We start from the raw sequence: 9,056 nt of genomic DNA on the forward strand, positions 1-9,056 counted from the left end.
GGCAGAGCAGTTTGAAATACAGATATCTGAAATACATCTATAACTTCCATTTCAAATATGACACATGAACATAAGTATTATTATCTTACTTAGCACATTATAACCTTCCTAACAGTACCTGACATGGCATATCGCACATGGATTATTATGATTCTGCCCTACTGATGTCACCCAATATACTAAATGCCCCCCCACTCAAGCCAGCCCACATGACAGCATCATTTCAACACGTTTCTTTATTAAATCATATCTTGCTTGGAAGGGATATGGAGGGTACTGATGTCCATGGTGGGGGGGATTTGAAGCAAAGGCACATAACGTACAGGAACAGAAATCATTACTGCATCTCATTGCAGAACCTGGTTTTCAATGCTTCCTAATGCAAAGCGCTACACGGTTAGCTCTCAGCGTATTGCTGGTATCCGGCTGCTCATAACTGGCGGCCAGTCATTCTGCCTCCACAGCCCAACCCTGGGGGACCTTTTCCCCTTTCGCTTCACACACATTATGAAGAACACAGCACGCAGATATCACTGAGGGATTGTTCTTTTCACTCATGTCCAGCCTAATGAGAATACTTCTCCATCTGGCCTTTAAATGCCCAAATGCACATTCAACAACCATTCTGCAAGTGCTTAGCCTGTTATTAAAACACTCTTTGTCACTGTCAAGGTGCCTGGTGTACGGCTTCATTAGCCAAGAGAGCAAGGGGTAAGCGGGATCCCCCAGGATCACTATTGGCATTTCCACACCCCCAATGTGAATTTTTTGGTCTGGGATGTTAGAGAACAGCCCCAAATTCCTAAATTCACGTGCGTCATGCACCTTTCCAGACCACCCCACATAGATGTCTGTAAAATGACCCCTGTGATCCACAAGGGCTTGCATGGAAAAGTACCCCTTGTGGTTTATGTATTCGGTCGAGCTGTGGGCAGGCGCTAAGATAGGGATGTGCGTGTCATCAATGGCCCCCCCGCAGTTTGGGAACCCCATCGCAGCAAACCCATACACTATGTCCTGTACGTTTCCCAGTGTTACTAGCCTTTGAAGCAGAAGTCTATTAATGGCCTTGCACACTTGAATCATGGCAGCGCTCACTGTAGATTTACCAACTCTGAAGTGATTCTCAACCGAGTGGTAACAGTCGGGGGTTGCCAGCTTCCGCAGAGCGATGGCCACTCTCTTCTCCACCGTCAGAGCTTGTCTCAAGCGAGTATTCACATGCTTCAGGGACAGGTCCAGCTCTGAGCAAAGTTCAAGGAAATTGGCCTTTCGCATACGAAAGTTTTGCAGCCACTGCTCATCATCCCACAGCTGCATAACGATGTGGTCCCACCAGTCTGTGCTTGTTTCCCGGGACCAGAACCGGTGCTCCACGGACTGCAGATGATGCATTACAGTCTGCAGCAATCAGGAATTGTTCCGCTTGATGGCTTGTAGCAGGGCAACCTCGGTGGCATAGTGGTTGCCTGTGCTTCGGCTTCTCTCTCTTCTTTGAAAATACTCAATGATAAGCCGCGATGTATTTGTGACGCTCACAATAATAGTGCAGAATTGAGCTGGCTCCATGTCTCCGCAGCAATGGCGAGCACGCGGCACAAACAAACGGCATGAAAATAGTTTTTTTCCTGTTTGTTTGGAGGAAGAAGGGAGGGGAAGGGAGCGTTGCATCACGGGATGATGAATCTCGTTCCAACAGCCATCGCTGCTAGTTGCACTGTGGGATGGCTACCCACAGTGCACTGCTTTGACTGACAACACAATTGTGGCGAGTGTGGATGCAAGAGCCCAGAGGAAGAAGCATGGTGTAGACACAATCCAACGACTTCTAAAAATCGGTGGATGAAAGTCGACTTTAAATAACTTGACTTCACCATGCAGTGTAGACATACCCTTTGTCTCTCTAAGGCATATCAGTGAGTTCTCGCATGGCTTACTAAAACTGTCTCAGCACTCCACTGGTGAGATCAGTCCCTCTGTCTCTGGTATTATTTTGTCTATCTATTGAGATTGGAAGTTCCTTGGGGGCATGGACTCTGTCTTGTCTTTTGTACACAGAAATGTTCAAAAAAGCTTTGTCCATTTTTTTGTGGGAGGAGAACAAAATTTCATTTTCCTTAAAATTTTCTCACCAGCTATAGTTATAATAACCATCAGGGGAAAGATCTTGGACGATCTTTAAGTTTGGAGGAAAACAGAAATTTAGGATCATACTCTGCTGTTGTATTAAGTTAGATGGAATATCGGATCCCAGAGGGCTAGATGTTAATATGATCCTGTCATTGTCCAACATTAAAGAGTGTAAAGCAAAATCTGGAGTTTGCTATACACAGAGACCTCAGCCTGCTTAGTACCATGGCAGACACATTAAGAAATGTATGCCAATGGTTAGAAATGTATTGATTGAAATGCACAAAAGGGAAAGAATCAAAGCAAGTCAAAAAGCATTGCAACTGAAATGGAGTGATTAAGCAAAACAAATGATCAAAACCGGTCAAAGTGTCTTTTTAGAAAGGGTGAATATTGGTTACAATTTCTTATTCTGTCAAACAGTCCTTCCTGGTAGAGACAAATGAATTATTTCTGTTGTTTGGTTTCGAGTCGGGAATGATATTCACTTTCCTGGATTTGAAAAAACACAGACTTGGCAGGGAGAGAAGAGATCAGATAGGATGGGGTGAGAATTACAGCTCTTGCAGATGTTCTCAAGATACAGGGCAGCTGCTCAGTCACACACACATGCTTTAGACTAGCAGGTTAGGCCTTGACAGCTGTTGCTCTGGACTCCTGACTTGCCTCCCCAATCAGAAACATCATCTAGTTGGTCGGCTCAGGTCCCTCTCCTTCACTGGTCCTTCTGTGGCTGAGCAGAGCTGGATGGACTGTCTCATCTTGCCATGCGGGTGCCGTACAGTGCAGTTGATTTCAGGATCAGGTGAAAAGCTGAGAGACAGAAACCCACAGGACAGGAGGAATATAGTGAGGGATGGAAAGAGACACATGAGGGAGGGGAAGACAGAACAAGATCTCATATGGAGCAGGCTGGGTCTTCAGTGGTGTGGCGATGATGGTCTAGCATCCCTGCACTGGAGTATCGAAGTCTGAGTGTCATGGTAAAAATCCTTCTGCTGCAGCCGCGGTGGTGGTAGAAGTACCATTTTTAATTTCCCAAACCTCTTTTTAAGGGCCACCCCCAAAGGGGCGAGTGGATACAATGGTCCATCCTCTCATTATTTTGCCCACCAATTAGGCCCAATTTCCAAAGTACCAATTTTGGTCCACTGATTTCTGGTGTCCTTCTCCTCTTGTTTACTAGTCGTGCTCGTAACAATGTCTTTGTGTGGTATCAGTGGACCCTCCTCTGTTTAAATTAAGTCAGTCTGTCTCCTTAAATCTTTTCTTAAACAATGTTAAATAACACATTAGTTCATGACTCTTTACCCACTTTCCACTGGTTAGGCTCACACTCAAGTAGGACAGGAAGGACTCTGCACTTGTCCTTGTTGAATCTCATTAGATTTCTTTTGGACCAATCCTCCAATTTGTCTAAGTCCCTCTGTATCCTAGCCCTACCTTCCAGGGTATCTACCACTCCCCCTAGCTTAGTGTCATCTGCAAACTTGCTGAGGATGCAATCCACTACTTCCTCCAGACCATTAATGAAGATGTTGAACAAAACCGGCCCCAGGACTGACTCCTGGGGCACTCCGCTTGTTACAGCCACCAGCTAGACATCGAGCCATTGATCACTATCGGTTGAGCCCGATGATCTAGCCAGTTCTTTATCCATTTTATAGTCCATTCATCCAACTTGCTGATAAGAATACTGTGGGAGACTGTATCAAAAGCTTTGCTAAAGTCAAGGAATATCGTGTTCTCTGCTTTCCCCACATCCACAGAGCCATTATCTCATCAGATTGGTTAGGCATGACTTGCTCTTGGTGAATCCATGTTGACTGTTCCCAATCACCTTCCTCTCTTCCTCAGCACCCTCAGATGCATTGCATCCGGCCCCATGGACTTTTGCATGACCAGTCTCTCTAAATAGTCCTGAACCTGTTTTTTTTAGCACTGAGGGCTGCTCACCTCCTCCCCATTCTGTGCTGCCCAGTGCAGTAGTCTGGGAGCTGACCTTGTCTGTAAAGATAGAGGCAAAAAAAGCATTGAGTATTTCAGCTTTTTCCACATCTGTCACTAGGTTGCCTCCCCCATTCTGTAAAGGGTCCACACTTTCCCTGATCTTCTTGTTGCTAACATACCCGTAGAAACCCTTCTTGTTATCCTTCATGTCCCTTGCTAGCTGCAACTCCGTTTGTGCTTTGGCCTTCCTGGTTTCACTCCTGCATGTTGGAGCAGTATTTTTATATTCCTCCCTAGTCATCTGTCCAAGCTTCCACTTCTTGTAAGCTTCCTTTTTGTGTTTAAGCTCACCGAAGATTTCTTTGTTAAGCCGAGCTGGTCGCCTACCATATTTGCTATTCTTTCTGCACATTGGGATGGTTTGTTCCTGCACCCTCAATAAGGTTTGTGTAAAATACACGTAGCTCTCTTGGACTGCTTCCCCCACATATTAGCCTCCCAGGGGATCCTGCTCATCAGCTCCATGAGGGAATCAAGGTCCAGGGTCTATATCCTGCTGTTCTCCTTTCTTCCTTTTGTCAAGATCCCGAACTCTACCATCTTATGGTCACTGCTGTCCAGGTTACCACACAGTTCTACTTCCCTTATCATATCTTCCCTGTTTGTGAGCAGCTGGTCAAGAGAAGCATGGTCCCTAGAAGCTTCCTCCAGCACTTGCACCAGGAAGTTGTCTGCAACATTTTCCAAAAACTTCCTGGATTGTCTGTGCTCTGCTTTATTGCTCTTCCAGCAGAAGTCAGGGTGATTGAAGTCCTCCATGAGAACCAGGTCCTGGATCTGGAAACTTTCACTAGTTGTCTGAAGAAAGCCTCATCTACCTCATCCTCCTAGTCTGATGGTCTATAACAGACGCCCACCATGACATCATCCTTGTTACTCTCGCCTCTAAACTTAACCGAGACACTCTCAACAGGCTTTTCTCCAGTTTCATACTGGAGCTCTGAGCAATCATAGTGCTCTCTTACATACAGTGAAACTCCTCCACCTTTTCACCCCTGCCTGTCCTCCTTGAACAGTTTATACCTGTCCATGATAGTGCTCTACTTGTGTGAATTACCCCACCAAGTTTTGGTTATTCCAATCACATCATAGTTCCTTGACTGTGCCAGGACTTCCAATTCCTCCTGCTTGTTTCCCAGGCTTCTTGCGTTCATGTACAGGCACCTAAGATAACTAGCTGATTGCCCTACTTTCTCAGTACAGATCAGGAGGCCTCCTCTGTTGCACCCTCCTCTTCAGAAACATATCCTCAGAAACCTATATGTATCTCCTCTACTAAGGATCAATCCTGAAAAGTTCTGAGCGCTCCAGACCCAATTCACCAAAGCACATAAGCATGTGCTTAACTTTAAGCATAGAGGTAGGCCCACCGCTGCTAGGATTTAGGAATAATTCATGAGATAACTGAATGTCAGTGGGACTATCCTGTACTGAGAGTTAAATACCCTGTGCTTAGAGTTCCACTGGATCCGGGTCAGAGTGCTCTGCACCTTCCACAATCAAGCCCGTAGAGAAGCTTATTTTTTCTGTGCAGCTACAACAAGACCAAATTCTATTGGCTCAGGAAGTTAACACGCTGAGTTCAGTTCCATCCATGGTCTTCCAGATCCTAACTGAGCCAGCTCGGGAGAATTATTTTATGAATTACTCCATATGTAATTGAGTCCAACTTCGGACACACACATATGCACAATCAGCAATCTACATCATGCATCTCAGCAAACAATGGAGATCAAGACAGGTCTCTCCTGTCCTGTAGTTATGATTATTGTAAGACTATTGTGTTGAAATGTTCTGCACTGAATTAGTCCTGACTAGTAAAAGTGACATATGCAAAGCCTACTGGGCACTGATCCTGCTCTTCTTGGTGTCAGCTGTACCTTAGTTATAGGCTTCAGTGGAAATGTGAATAGACTCTTAATAACATTAATACGCATCTCATAAACAGTCGTTAGTAGATATCAAAGGGCTTATAATGGAGGCAAATGTCATTATCCTCATTTTATAGATGGGGAGATGAAGGCACACAGAAGCTAAATGATTTATCCAAGATCACCTAGCAGATGAGTGGCAGAGCCAGCAATTGTCAGAGTCCCACTCTGTTGCTTGATCCATTAAGCCACGTTCACTCTCTATTCCTTTTGCTCTTTTTATACCTTATCCTTATTTGTATTTTATTCTTGCATTCTTTTATGATGTTCCTGAATTATATACAAGTCTGTGCAGCTGAGAAATAATGCAGAAACAAATAAAAATCCACAAATATTTGTTCAGTTCCTGTTGACCAAGTACACTGACCTTTTGGCAGATATTTGGGATATTGATTTTTCCCTGCAAGACTATTCATAGAAAATGCATTTCAACGTGGATTGCTTGCCCCATGTACAAGTAAAGATCATTTGCCTAGCTTGTCGCTTTGACCATGTCACCCCTCTCTGCACCCCTGCACTGGTTTCCCCTTCTGATCACATCCAATAGAAGAATCATAGAAATGTAGGGCTAGAACTTGGAAGGGACCTTAAGAGGTCATCAAGTCTCTCTCTGCATGATGAGGCAAAATAAAATATACCTCCCAGACCTCCCCTGACAGGTGTTTGTCTAACTCTGTTCTTAAAAACCACCATTGATGGGGATTCCACAACCTCCCTATGTAACCTATTCTATTTAACTACCCTTATAGTTGGAAAGACTTTCCTAATATCCAACCTAAATCTCTCTTTTTGCAATCTAATCTGATTCCTTCTTATCCTATCATCAGACGATATGAAGAACAATGGATCACTGTCCCCTTTAAAACAACCTTTAACTTATTTGAAGACTGTTACCATGTCCTCCCAAAGCATCCTCTTTGCTAAATTAAACATGGCCAATTCTTTCAACCTTTCCTCATAGGTCAGGTCTTCTAAACCTTTTACCATTTTTGTTGCTCTCCTCTAGACTATCTCCTTCTGTTCACATCTTTCCATAGTGCCCAAAACTGGCTGCGATATTCCCGTTGATGCCTCGCCAGGGCTGAGTAGAGCGGGACAATTATCACCTGCCTCTTACATATGACATTCCTGTTCAGACATCTCAGAATGACATTTGCCTTTTTCTCAACAGCATCACACTGTTGACTCATAGTCAATTAGTGATCCCCTATAAGCCCCTGATCCTTTTCTGCAGTACTGTTGCCTAATCAATGAATCTCCATTTTGTATTCGTGCATTTGATTTTTCCTTCCTAAGTGTAGTTTTCTGTCTTTATTGAATTTCATCTCTTTCATTCCGGACCAATTCTCAAATGTATCTAGTCTTTCAAGGCCCTTCACCACCAATTCCCACCCTGCCTATCATCTCTCATTCAATATTAAGATGTTGAGGCTTGGTTCCAATTGACCAATGACACCAGTCTTCTTTGCCCATGTTTTACATTTTCAAACAAATGCTCTCACGCTTTCTCCCATGCTGCCCCAAGCACTTGGAAGGAGTGCCTCACAAGCGCCTGTAAAACTAACACGTTGTCCTTTTTTAAATCCCTCCTTAAAACTCTCCATTGCTGTGATGTCTACAAAAAGCTTGACAGCAGTTAGGTCTCTGCTTTACTGAGACCACAGCCTATCATGCAGACCAATATTGTTTCACTGTTTCCTTGTGCTCCACCATGTCCACATCTCCATATCCATCTGTTGCCCCTTGTCTTATTTTTAGATTGTAAGCTCTCTGGGGCAGGGACTGTCTATTTGTTCTGTGTTTTGTACACTGCCTAGCACAGTGGGGTAATGGCCCATGACTAAACTTCTAGGTGCTATTGTAATAAAAAAATAATAACAGATAAAATATTATGTGACTAATTCGACCAATCATAAGTAACCAAAACAGTTAGAAGTTTGAATCTTTCTCGATTACTGCATCAAGTAAACATTTGGGAAGACATTTGTCAAGTGAATTCAAACAATGGATACATTTGAAGAAATTGCATTTAGCTGATGGCTATTCAACTAGCAATGAAAGAGATTTTTGGCCCCGTTGCTGCAAGAATTGCAGAAGTGGACTTCCTGAACTACTGAAACCAGTGGAACTCCATGCAGGCAGAATAGTCCATTCATGCAATTCTTCTTGCAGGGTTTGGGCCAAAATTTGTTGAATACATTAATCATAGTAAGCTTTTTGCTCAGCTCCGCTAGTTTGCTAGGTGCATACTTTGCCAAAACTAAATTTTCATGCAAATACTTTTAAAAATATAAAATATGAAAAGGAATCAAAGAAGTGTGCTGAAATCATAATTACCTCCTTCTGTCTTACAAGGAATGCCTCAATAAAGCTTCTCTGATCATTGTTGTTCAGTTCTTTGAGGTGTTCAATGAAAGTAAGCCGTATAAAAGAATACAATTCACTTGTGTTGTGCAAAAGAGCCTTGTAATTCCTCACCAGAAATCCAAAGGCTGGGAACATGTTATACAGCTGAAAGAATTAAGATGGCAGAGTAAGCAAAAATAAGTAATAAGAAAACACACATTCTCATTTCCTAATCAACGGTTGTGAACAGGCCTCAACTACTCTAACTGAATGGACTTTGCTCATACCTAACTTCCCCATTGTTGTTCCCTACCCTTGGATAGGTATATATATATATATATATATATATATATATATATCCTATGTGATTTCTACTCCTTATATCTGTCGAAGTGGGTTACAGCCCACCAAAGCTTATGTCTGCAGAAATTAAATTTGTTAGTCTTTAAAGTGCTACAGGACTCTCGTTTTTGCTGTATACAGACTAATATGGCTACCCCTCGGGAATATTTCTTATACACTTTAATGCCTGAATTCAATAGGGGCTCTGGGAAGAACAAACAGGGAAGCAACACAATGGCTTCTGAGATAAGAACAGCTAGGTACAGACTTGAGGGACAATAGAGAAAACTGCTGGCT

The 9,056-nt window shown here is 43.2% G+C and overlaps 1 pseudogene; it reads right to left on the minus strand.

Annotated features, from left to right (window-relative positions):
- Positions 1-723: 723 nt before the first annotated feature.
- On the minus strand, positions 724-1,569 carry LOC137150591 (uncharacterized; annotated as a pseudogene).
- Positions 1,570-9,056: the final 7,487 nt, after the last annotated feature.

The sequence above is a fragment of the Emydura macquarii genome, unplaced genomic scaffold (assembly GCF_026122565.2).
Source record: "Emydura macquarii macquarii isolate MOO-44397 ecotype Brisbane River unplaced genomic scaffold, CSIRO-AGI_Emac_v2 contig_189, whole genome shotgun sequence".
Classification (NCBI taxonomy): Eukaryota; Metazoa; Chordata; order Testudines; family Chelidae; genus Emydura; species Emydura macquarii.